The sequence below is a fragment of the Cricetulus griseus genome, assembly GCF_003668045.3.
Source record: "Cricetulus griseus strain 17A/GY chromosome 1 unlocalized genomic scaffold, alternate assembly CriGri-PICRH-1.0 chr1_1, whole genome shotgun sequence".
NCBI classification, from domain to species: Eukaryota; Metazoa; Chordata; class Mammalia; order Rodentia; family Cricetidae; genus Cricetulus; species Cricetulus griseus.
The window spans coordinates 85,198,053-85,211,569 of record NW_023276807.1 but is presented as its reverse complement, the minus strand read 5'-3'; the positions used below and the strand labels follow the sequence as shown (position 1 = coordinate 85,211,569).

Sequence of the window (13,517 nt, the reverse complement as noted above, 5' to 3'; positions counted from 1 at the left end):
ATATTTCTAATCTTAATCAAATATCAAATAAGATACCCAAACCTCATCAAGTCTAAATATCACAGGTGCATTATATCCTACTTCAATTCTAAACAATAAAATATTATTAATCATATTTTTTCCTATCACAGAAGGCAAAACCCAACATATATTTGTTTTTTGTCATACTTCCCCATTTAGTTGTAAAGTAACCCAGCAGAAGATGATGGTACAGGCTCTCAGTCATAATTTTAGGTATGCACAAGCATAGTTCCTTCCTCAGAAATTTAACTGTAGGACATCACTTTATAAAACCTTGTACTGGACAATTAAATGTCTTTGTTCTGAGAAATGCCCTGGGAGGGAAGGAGAGAACAAAGGCCGGGGCTGTGGAAATCCCAGTCTCACCTCTTCTCTAGCATCCTAGCTCTGTGAGCACAGGGCCTCAGCCTTGAATTTGTCCTTTAAGCATAGAAACAATACCATTTATAGGAAAGATCCACGTTTTAGCTGTTGTTCAAAGCAGAGTAACAAATCTTACATCTTGTAGCAAGAATGAAAGCTTGTTAAAAGATCACAATGTATTTTCTACCCATCTGTGACATTTTTTGTTATTTTACTTTAATAGGATAAGCCCTCAAATGGCCTCTTTAGTTCCAGCATAGTAAAAGATAGAGAACATGAGTAGATGGAAAAACTTAAGCCAAGCAGTAGCTACTCTATGAACATTTGCTATTATTGTCCTGTCATATGTAAAATGTACTTGTGTGAGTTCATTTTGATTGGGAATGGAAGGACCTGATTGGCTCACCTCTTGTGATCTAGTAGGCCTTTAGGCCAATATCTCTGTTAGATGGACAAACTCATTACACAATTCTTGTTCTCAGATCTTTCTACAAAATACTCATTTGTAACAGTTCTTAACTGCCAAGTGTAGATGAACTCTCTCTTACTTGATGGAAACACTAAAGAATATAAAGTACTCTTCTCCCACCCAGGCTTCCTACTGAGAATCCTCCCTATCACCCATTTTGAATGATTTCTCAGTGTAGCAGGACTCTGTTTTCCTCGTAAACATTGCATAGGCTTCAGTAGCTATTCCCCTTCATGGACCAAAAGAAGGGCTCGTGACAAAAAACACTGAAGAGGCTTAAAGGCACTCTAAAGAAGAAAAAAGTGTCAATTTCAGTGTCACACCACTGTGAAAAAGACTAGACACAGAGGTGAAGCCTTCTGTGTCCTTATGTAACAGGGTGTTTATAATCCTTTCTCACACAGCTGTTGAAATCCACCAGTAAATAAGAGAACACTATGCGACACGGTGGGTAGAAGTAGTCTATTACGTTAGGAGATTTTCTTGGGCACATTTCATATTTTTATATATATATTCTAAAAAGTTAATTATTTCCAAATATTTTGTAAAGCCAGCAACTTCCATTTAGCAGTTACTTTCACTTCCCATACAAAGAACTTAGCTGAAAATCCAGTCACTACATTCATTTTAGATAAAACTGATACCTCAGAAATTATCTTATTTAATTAATGCTCTAGATATGTATTTTTAAAAATAGAATATATGAAAGCAATTTTCCACACACACAGTCTGACAGGCTTGTTTTCCAAATCTACCTTAAAACTTCAATTTGAAACATTACATATGTATATTACAGACTCACAATTGAAAGAATAAAATTTAAAAAGCATACAGCAGTAACTTGGAAATAGCCATGCACTTGTTGATGACCACATTCTTCCACCTCTCAGGTAAATCATCACGTGAACTTCTACTCTCTCACTATATTTTCACCATCTGTATCACTTATGTTTCTCTAAACATATAACTGAATCATACTATAAAATAGGTACACCATCAGCACAACACATATTGTGGTATGTTTTTCAACATTTGAATATTCTCAGGCAAAGCAGGCAAACATCTAGATGTAAGGAACAGTAAACATTCCATTTAATGGCTAGAGAGATGGCTCAGCAAGTGGTCAAGAGCACTTCCTGTTCTTCCAAAGGGCATGCATTCAATTCTCAGCACCCATATTAAGTAGCTCACAACTGCCTGTAACTCCAACTCCAGGGGATCCAACACTCTCTTCTGGCCTCCATGGGCACCAACACATACACCACACGCACACACTCAGTCAAAATAGAATGTTTAAAAGGAAAAAAAATCACAATGATTTTTTTGTACAATAACAATGTTTTCAAATGTTTAAGTTAAACTTTGAAGCAGAATAACAAAACAAAAATTCAAGTTAGATATCTTTATCTTTAAGAAAATATAATTTAAGCTGGATGGTGGTGGCGCATGCCTTTAATCCCAGCACTTGGGAGGCAGAGGCAGGCAAATCTCTGTGAATACGAGACCAGCCTGGTCAATAAGAGCTAGCTAGATCCAGGACAGGCTCCAAAGCTACACAGAGAAACCCTGTCTCGAAATCCCCCCCCCAAGTATAATTTATAGTTTTAGCTGATAGCCCTTGAAATGCAGTTAAATAATAATGTCAGGAAGGATAATAGAATTTGGATCACATCTTAATTCTGTATGCTAAGGAATTCTTTGGTACACCAATATTCCCATTAGATAAAGAACTTTAGGATCCACATTTAATCTTTAGCTATTTAATTCCATTAAGGCCCATTTTTTTTTCAAGAATGTATGCTAAAGGAATTTTTTTATTCTATAATGATGAATTAAAAACCAAACACCAATCTCACTGACTTATAATTTTTCCAGGAAGAAAAACAAAAACAAAACAAACATAAACAACTTCAAAATCATGATGTTTACGATAAATAGTCTCGGATTCATATACCATAAAGTTTCTGAAGCAAAATATTTAGAGATAAAAGTTAACTACTTTCTTTACAGTAACTAAACTTCAAAACACTATACAGGGTGCAGCAATGCACTTCTGTAATGCCAGCATTCAACAGTCAGGAGGACTGCAAGTTCAAGGGTATCCGGAGCTACATAATGGAATATGTCTCAAAAGTAAAATAGCAAGGCAAAACAACAAACAAAAATTGGTTTGTAAGAACAAATTTGTTATGAATGAGTTTGTGGAAGCTAAATAAATGAAAGCATAAGTGAGAGGCTAGTAGAATGCTAGAAGAGGGAAACAGGGTACAAAGGCTTAAGCAGGTAGGATGGGCAGAAGGAGAGAGGGCAGAGAGGAGGGGAGGGGAGGGGGGGGGAAAGGGTAATTAAACCAAAAATATATGAAAAGGTCTTAAGGAAATCAGATACATGGTATACTAAATTTTTAAAAAGTTAAAAACTCTGGGGCATGGGCACTCACAACTCAAGGCAAAAAAAAAAAAAAAAAAAAAGGTTAATATTTAATGCCTGGAGTTCTCTGTGAAGTGTTATGTCCTAAATCTGTATTAGTGATCCCTACCTGTCTTAGTAAATCTGACTCTTCAAGAAGTAAAGATCCTAATGCTGAATTTGTTTACACGAAAAGAATCTGAGAAGAGCCCTTAAAGGACAAAGAAGAAATTCGCACAGTAATGTATAGGGAGGAAAGGCCAGAAGTGTTTGAGGTTATTTTGCTGTTGGAAACCTCTAATGGAAAAGGTCTGTGACTTATGCTTCATGACTTATCCCACCTAAACTCCTCACCCCCCCCCACACACACATACACACACACACACACACACACACACACACACACAAAAAAAAAAAAAAAAAAAAAAGAGAGAGATGCTATGCAACAAACTCAAAAACAGATGAGTCTAATAACTATTTGATTCCAAAAAGCCAGGATATTTTTGTCTGAAGTTTACTGCAGGTTTTAACTTACTAGTTTAATAGGGAGTAAGCAGAAATTTCTGTCATATAAATCATCCTGTACATAACAAAAGTGCCTTGTTCAAATAGTGTCCACACCCTTCACTAGGGGCTCACCAAGCAGTCCCACAGAGCCACAGAGCTTAGCTAAATTCAACAAGCCAGGGGTGTGGTGGTGTCAATGTTGAACACTGCTTAGCAGCAGCTGGCTACATTGGACACGCCCAGTCACAGCAACATTTTTAGACCCTTGAAGTGTAAATTCCTCAGGAGGAAGAGCCATCCTTGACATCTGTATAAGTTAGGCTATGTCTATATAACTTAGGATACAAGACATCACACAATTTGGTCTTCCGTGTTCCCTCTCGGCTTCCTCAGGAAAACACACAAATACATTGAGATACAATGATTGGTGTTAGGACCCAACCCAACAGAGACTACCCTTGAGCTGCCTAATACAGCCTAAATGTACTTAGACTCAATCACTAGAGTTGGGCACTAAATGTGAACCAGCCTTAAGCTTTCAGTCCTAATTGTTAGGTCTCAAAGAAACCAGGGACTAATCTCACTCAGTACATGTGAAGTAGTTACAGAAGAGATTTTAGTCCCTTATTATCAACAAAAGGCCGGAATGTTAGTTAGGTTTCTCAAACCCAGGACAAATCTCACTCCAATACCTGTGGCTCCTCCCATCACTCCTCCCCTACCCCCTAACCCTCAAGCCTAATCCCTATGTAACAGCCATTTTGGCTATGCTAGTCTCTTGGTCTCTTGGCCCAGGCTTCCACTGCTCTTGGTCGATGGCTCCTCTCATGGTGGAGTTTAGTCTGCCAGCCATGTTCAGCCAGAACTCTTCCCTCCATTTGCCTTCTCCCTATAATAAGACTCTTCTCCATGCTTTAGGAGTAGTCATTTCCTCCTTTTATTTTATTTTCTCATTCACTAATCACTCTGATTCTCTTGTTTTCCCAGACAAGAACTCACTATTCTAAGATTTCTACTACAGCTAAACACATGGTGGAGGAAATGTTTAGGAAAGGAGAGAGAGAGAGAGAGAGAGAGAGAGAGAGAGAGAGAGAGAGAGAGGAGAGAGAGAGAGAGAGAGAGAGAGAGAAACACTGGCCAAACAGCTTCCTCTGACAAGTGAGTGAAACAAAGCCGCTGGCAACCCTCTACATAAGAGATAGGATGTCAACATAGTTATTTTGCAGAAATGCAAAGATCTTTTTAAAACTGTCTGCCATGATCTGTATCTTGCCAACTCTGCTCACAACTTAGTTTCCAGTTAGAAGAAAAGCCAAATTAAGCACACAGTCATGGACACACTGTTCCCGTTGGCAAAAGTGTAACCCTGTTCTGGATAGCATACTTATGACATATTTGGAGTAAGTGCCAAATGCCCAAAGCAAGGTAGCACTACCCACCCTGTTATGGTTCACAAGAGGATGATGATTGCAATATGAGCCATGTTTTTTTGTTGTTGTTGTTTTGTTTTTTGACAAAAGCAATTTGCCTAAGAGAAAATGAACAGTGTAAAAAGTAAAACAAATTAGGATGTTCTAAATGCACAGAAAGTATTCTAAGAATTGTTCACCAAGTCCTCATGTGGCATGGAACTTGCCTTATGTGGCAAGTTCTGTGCTAGATACTTTCATATCTTGTCTTTTCATTTCATATTTTTGAAGGCAATGGCCAGAATCTGGGTTATTTTCTGTAGCAGGAAAAAAAATCAAACATAAATGAAATTATTTTTTTCTTTGTAGAAGAGCTGGTAAGTCTTTACTTTCCCTATTATTACAGAGTTAAGTTTCTAGTTCATTAACACTCTTGGCCACTGAAATGAACTCAACTCTAGTTAACAGAGCAAATAAAAGCCACTGACTTCCTGTTACCAAATCTAGCACTGTCCATCTCCAAGACTCCATTTCATCCATCCTCCAGTCTCTCCATCTTCCTCTCCCCCTTCTCTGTGTCTGACTCTACAAGCACCTCTACTTCCTCTAGCGTTTCTGAAGTCTGGTGTTCTCCTCTATCACAGCATTGCCTGCTCTTAACAAGAATGAAGTCAGTAACATCTTAATTGCTAGATCTTATCAATAACCCAAAATACTTACTCTCAGGTGTGCTTGATGCAACTGATGACTCCATAAATCCTGAAACACTTTGCTATCCAAAACACCATACTGTCTTTTGCTTTTCACTCTGCCTGCTTCTTACTAAGCTTACTCTGTGCAGACCTCCTCTTGCTATACTGTTGGCCTCAAAGCCACAACTTTAGCATTCTTGTCCTTCCTTATAATTCAAGACAGCCAGCTGCTCAGTGAGACCTTTCAGCCTTGTCATCTCTGACCTGTATTGCTAGTGCTGTAGTGGTCTCCTTAATTCCATGCAACCCACTTTTCATCACTCAATGACTTTTTTTCTAAGAATTTCAGCATGCCCTGGCTAGTATTTATGTCAACTTGACACAAGTAGAAGTCATCTGACAGGAAAAAAACCTTAATTAATTAAGAAAATGCCTCCATAAGATCTGACTATAGGCAAGCTTATAGGGCATTTTCTTCATGACTGATGGGGAAGGGCCCAGTTCATTGTGGATGGTGTCATCCCTGGGCTGATTGCTCTAGGTTCTATAAGAAAGAAGGCTGCACAAGCCGTGTGGAACAATCCAGTAAACAGCATTGCTCCATGGCCTCTCTATCAGTTCCTGCCTCCAGGTTCTTGCCTTGTTTGTGTTCTACCCCAACTTCTTTTAATGATGAACTCTGATTACTGTTGATATAAAAGCATAAGTGAAACAAATCCTTTCCTCTCCAAGTTGCTTTAGGTCATGGCATTTCATCACAGCAATAGAACTCCTAACTGATACAGCTTATTTCTTCATTACAGCATTAACCAAAAATAGCATTGGTATGGCATGGAAGATCATTAGCTTTCAAGTTCAGTATCATTCTTTCCTTTACCCTTTATCATCCAAACTTTCTACTGTGCACTCAGTTATCCAGAGTAAGAGTACGTTTCCCAGACTCATTTGCAGCTGCTTATGCCAAAGTTCAGGTCAAAATGATTAACTTGAAATGGACTGGCAGGTGTCTTATGAAAGAACAGGGGGCATGTCCATCTCCTTCCCTACCTGCCTGTCATCTGGAATAAAGATATAATTACAGTTCTTTCTTGTGGTCACCTGGGACAACAAGGATATATACACTATGGATGACAATGCAGTAAGACAGAGAAACCCAGGTTCCCAACTACCACCAAGTTGGCATACTACCTCTCCATATTCATTATTTTTGGTTTCCACATTGCAAAAATCCAAACCAATCCTAATGGAAGACATGGTTTGTAAGGCCCTTTTAGCCTCTTTTCCACTCTACCAGCATACTTTCCTTAAGGAGCATGTCCTCTGGGTTCTTTAACTACCCCTGCATTTTACTCTTGGTGCATCCTCTCTTCATCCTGGACACTCCATTCTCAGACCAGTGGTTTACAGCTGTGTGAACTAATCACCAAGTACTTCTGAGCATCAGAGGTTAAATATGCTCTATTTCAGAAAAGCTCATTCCCCACAAAACTAAAACCTTTAGAATGCATTGTAACACTACAAGTTTCATTTTAGAACATAAAAATAATCTCATGGGATATCATTTTTCCAGTTATAATTAACATGCAATCCCCTCACCACTGCCAGAAAACCCAAACCTTAATCAACTCTCATCAAACTAAATTTCAATGAGAAAGCTTCCATTTGGCTTGATGTGGACTGAAGTAGCTAAATGTATGCCATCTTTAACTGCCATTCCAATTGAATTTTCTTTTGAATCACACACACACACACACACACACACACACACACACACACACACTGAAAATCCAAACTCTAAGGTCTGACAGCTTGCTCTGTCTTGTGTTGAGAATACCAAAAGCTTCAACACCTTGAGAGCTGAATGCCTCATGTGCTTACTGTGTCTTCAAGTTAATAAGGTTAACTGCATGTTCATGTAAGATTCAACCAACTTCAATGCAAGGCTCAGAGTCAGCACAGGATGAATTAGTTACAAGTAGTGCTCTTTCCCTTTCCAGAGGACAGACAGACAGAGGGTTATAATGCACAGAAAACTAAGACTTCTCTTCTGGCACAAGTTCTTGCTTGTCTGAAAAAAATGTATCACTCTAAAAATCATTTGAATGTTATAGACTCTTACAAAGACCACTACTTATGAAGACAAATATCTAACTGCTTTAAGCCCTTTGGTTTTCTTTACTGACATATTATTATGACTATAAGTAAGATCCCACACATAAAATGCTAGCCCTGTAAGCACTTGAATGTTGGCTGGTATTAGTAAACGATGATTCAGATATACTCCTCCACCCTCACACCATATTTTCATGTTTTTAAAACCAGGATGCATGTCAGAACTAAAGGATACTTACATTTAGTTGTTACCCCCTTCCTTATTAGTGGTAAATAAAAGATACAACTTATAACAGTGGTCCAAACTTGACATAATATGATACTGAATTTCTCTCTTCTTTCCAAGTCACTAAATGCTTTCCCGGGAATGCGGTTTATGTGAAGTCTCACTCCAGTCAGAGTTTAGTTGGATAATACTAAAACAAAGGTCAATAAACCATGGGCTATGGGACACTCAGCACCTGCTTGACAAAATTTTACTGTGTCACAGCTATACACATGGTCTGTGGCTGTTTAATGCTACCAATGACATTGCATAGTCTTTAAAGCCTGATACATTTATACCACCCAACCTTTATAGAAAATGTTTAATGGCCTTCTGAGAAAAATCCAAATTCTGCCTTTTCAGAATGCTTCTCCCATGCTAATCTTAAAATGGCTCAAGAGATTTCTCACAATAGACAGAAAACAGAGTCTCCCTTGGATTATCTGCTGATGGCACCATATATTCACTATCAAGAACAATTCTGTATTACAATTCCCTAGTCTTGTCGCTCATAATTATCCATGAATGTAAAACTAAGGATATATAATTGGTAATACAACTCAATCAATTTCCAAAATAATAAAAAGAAATTCAAGATTAAAAATCTTTTGTATCCATCCATCTATCCATCCCTCCATCCATCCATCCACACACCTACCCATCATTAGAGAAGTCTAATCACAGAGATAGAACACAGAATACAGTAGCTATCTCAGAAGTTAGGATAAGGGCTAGATATAGGGGAAGAGTTGTTCTTTAATAGGGATGGACACTGGGTTTTCCAAGATGAAAAAGTTCTGAAGATTGGTTGTTCAACAATGTGATCATACTTGGCTTACTAATAAGCACACTTAAAAACAATTGAGGTGGCAAATTTTTTAAGTTTTTTATTGTAGGTGTGTTAGGTGCAGAAACACAAACATGATCATCAAGGCATATCAACTATAATATTTTCTTAAAAAAATAAACTAGATTAGCTGTTTTATTTTCCAGTTTAAAAATTAAGAAAGAAAAAACACTGCATTTTCAAAGTTTAAATATGTACTCCTTGCAATGTAAAAGTGAGCATTTTGAGTATTTAATTTTTAGTTACTACAGTGCTCCAGGACAAATCTCAGGCCCTGCCATGTATCCTAACCTTAGCAGATATAAAACCTATAAGCATCGATGGAGTTGCTGATTAGTGATCTCTTGGGGCTTTCATAATATGGATCTACAAATCCCTCAATAAAACACAATAATGGAGCTGCAAATTTAATTTCTATAAGGGAAGGCATTATTTTTGCTTAGTTTTACTGATTTGGCAGAATAAAGGTCTCTGGTTTCCTGTAATCCTGAAGTTTAAAATATTAAGCTCTATCTCTAATAAAGAAAATTTGCCAGGGTAGATGAGTTTATATAGCATAATAAATGGGCAAACTAATGATATATCTAATGTGTAAGAATTACAGGTATATAATGATAGTTCATTTACCTGATAGAAATTTTGCTAAAAAAAAAAAAAAAAAAAAAAAACATTTAAAAAATTACTGTCACTTACAAATGTATACAAATTCAGTTTACTGGTAACAAATATACTTAATATTTATAACCAAAATCAGAAAATATAAATTGGAAACTTAAACAGTATCATTAATCCTTTTTTTGGATTTATTTAATTTAAATTAGGTGCATGTTTGTGTCTGTGTTGCAGTATCCTGTACAGATGAGTGCAGATGACTGAGGTCAGAAGGGTCAGAGGCTCCCTGGAATTGCAGTTACAGGCAGTTGTGTGCTAGGACCCAAACTCAGGCCCTCTGCAAGAGCAATACATACTCCTAACTGCTGTGCCACTCTGACATCCCCAATCTTTTTATTTATTTATCTTCTTTATTAACTCTGCTCATCTTCCCATACCCTCCCCTCATCCCTCCCATGCCCCAAAACAAAAGAAAATATAACAAAGTAAGCAAATAAAAGCAAAAAACAACCCCTCAAAACCAAAACAAAATAAAAACAACAGAAAAATCTCTACTCCTTCTTTCTTGCCTCTCCAGCACTTCTTCATTCATCCTGATGGACAGTCCCAATCTTCAATCTTAATATAATTTTATCATTTTTACTGTGCCCAGCATGCTATCTGACATCTTAGAGGTTCCTTCATACACATTTGTTGAATGTGTAACAAAAGTAATAAACATGGGACTGGTGAGATGACTCAGTGGTAAAAGTGCTTGCTATCAAGCCTTACAGCCTGAGTTCAATTTCTGGAACCCACTCCCTTAAGTTATGCCGTGACTGCCACACAGATGCAGTGGCACATACACTCACAAAATAAATAAATAAATGGAGAAAAACAGCATACATTTGTTGAGCCTTTATCAGAATGCCTGTTATAAAAAGTACTTGTATATGCATTAATTGTAGGTAAAAACACTATGAATTAGGAACTTTGTTATATCTTTTTTAAAAGATTTATTTATTATGTATACAGTGTCTGTCTGTATGTGTGCCTGCATGACAAAAAGAGGGCATCAGATCTCATTATAGATGGTTGTGAGCCACCATGTGGTTGCTGGGATTTGAACTCGGGACCTCTGAAAGAGCAACCAGTGCTCTTAACCTCTGAGCTATCTCTCCAGCCCTTATTATATCTTTTTTATGTGAATGAGAAAACTGAGACCTGCAGCAAGCAAATGAACCACCTAATGTTACAAGGAAAGAATTAATGAAGCTAGGATTTATATCTTTAGAATCTGGTTTTTTTTTTTTTAATCTCACTGGCATTACTGTTAAACTAGAAAAAAAAAGTGTTATATGAACACAAAATCAATTCAGTATGTGTATATAGATGGTCTTGGTAATAAAAATATTTCAGTGATTTATACTGAGCATGATGTAGCTTCTTAGATACATGCTGACATATGAGTGGGTACATACAGCTCACTATCATGAAATTAGGGATCTAAAAACTACAAAAATATATACAATGCAAAGTCATAAATATATAGAAACTTAACTGTAGGTTAATCACCCAAGGGAAAAAAAAAGATGATTTTAAAAGTGAAAAGGCTGACATGCAGGGGAGATGGTTAAGCTATTAAATGCTCTCTGTAAAAACATGAAAACCTGAATTTGGAGCTCCAGTCTCCAAGGAAATGCCAGGTGTAGTAGTGCACACTTGTAATCCCAGTACTGAGGAGGTGGAGACAGGAGGATTGTTAGGGTTTGCTGCCCAGACAGTCTGGCCGAATCCATGAGCTAGCTGTGAGTTCAGTGAGAAACTCAGCCTCAAACAAAAAACTAGTTAAAAAAAAAAAAAAGGTAAAAAATAATTGAGGGAAACACTTCAACCTCTGACATCATCCTCTGGCCTACATATGTACATGCACACATGCACCAGCACACAAGCACACATATACAACACTCACATACAAAAGCTAGGTTTGGTGACATATCTCTCAGAACTGGGGAGGCTGAAGCAAGAGGATCTCAATTCCAGACCAGACTGAGATATACATTGAATCTGTCTCACAAAACCAAAGATCAAAAGACAATAGAATACAGCCATTACCTATGTATCTCCTATCTAGACTGCTAAAGGGCTCAGGCCCTCTTATCTTTGATGCTTTCTGTTATTTTCTTAGTTTAGTCAAAATGATCTCTCTGGAGAGATCATGTCTGAGTTAGCAGACATAACCCCTATTCACTGTACCTACTTCATTTCCATTTTTAATGCCCAACATACTATAAACTAATTTTTAAATATTTTCTGCTCTCTCTCATACCTTTGGATTTTTGCATGCATACTTTGTTCTCTAAAACTTAACGACCATCTATCTCTGGGTCCTTTCAGAACACTCCCACATTAAGTCTTAGCTCTGCAGTCACCTTCTTATCATCAACTTGCTTAGCATTTTCCCAAATTATCTGCTGCCTTCTTCAAACTACATTTAAAGCATTCTAGACAGGCAGATAGCTAACTGCAAAAGAGTTTAGGTATAAATAATAAAAATTTAGATACAATTTTAGCTTTTTACAAATAAACACACTTATCTACTAAGATATTATCCTAAGATACAGTATGGACTAAAACACCTAAAAACTGATCTGCTCTCAGAAGAAACGTTCTGGATTTACACAATCTTCTCAGTCTTTCCCAGCTATCTCGCTAATACCCAACCACTGTCTGTCTGGTTCTGAAGACTGAATCCAGGACTCACATATGCTAAACACCATGCTCCCTCCCTACCCGCACCAGTTCCTGCAATTTTTATTTGCAATTTACCTTTACTCAGTTTTCCCAAATCACTGGACTTACCATTAAAGTAATAATTTTTAAGCCCACCTCACTGGTTTGTGTAATAATTAGTCCTATTATTTTATTACAACAAAGATAAGCCACATAAACAAGTTTGAAAACAAACACAATCAAGTGTTTTAGTGAGGACAGCACTCACTTTGGTGAGAAGTCTTGTCCTGCATCTCTACAAGTGGAGGTAGTTGCTGAAGTGCCTCCTGAACTAGCCTCCATAGCTGCTCTACCAATAAGCCTATCTTTGTGCAAACATCTCCCCAGAAAACCACAAGTGAAAAACTGCTTTGTGATTTGCCAGTTTGTTGACCCCCTTAGTTCTGTAGAATCCAAGCAGAACTTAAATAGACCTCATCACCACAGACAGTCACTTGCATTTACTTCACCATCTGTGGATGCTACTGCATGGGAAATCTGGAAAGCTTTACACAACTGAAAACTCTTTGTACAAGTTGTTAATTTTATCTCTGCATTCTCAGAAAAACAAAATAAAACAGTGGTTATCTGATAGATATGTAGAGTAAAAGCAATGAATAAATGAAACTTTCATAGTTTCATGTGGTGTACAGATAAAACAGAAAAAAAAAAAAAAACTTAAACCAAGATGTTGACTGATGAAGTTTGACTAGGCCAAGACAACAATGACAGGAAATTAGTCAGTTGGCCTGTCTACTGGTTGCTGTGATAAAACAGCATGACCAAGGCAACTTATAGAATGGTATACTTGGACTTATAGCTCCAGAGGGCAAGAGTCCATCACCATGGTGGTGGAGAAACATGGCCAATAGGCTGGCATGGCAGCAAGAATAGCTAAGAGAGGGAGCTCACATCTGGAACCACGAGAAGGAACTGGAGATGGCAGGAGGCTTTTAAGCCTCAAAGCCTACCCCAGTGATGAACTTCTTTCAGCAAGGCCACACCTCCCAAGCCTCCCTAAATTAGCACCACCAACTGGGGATCAAGTATTCAAATGCCT

General features: G+C 37.6%; 1 protein-coding gene across 1 annotated transcript in view; it reads right to left on the bottom strand.

Moving 5' to 3' along the window:
• Ugp2 (UDP-glucose pyrophosphorylase 2) overlaps positions 1-13,517 on the bottom strand; it is a 53,670-nt gene that overhangs the window by 12,478 nt on the left and 27,675 nt on the right.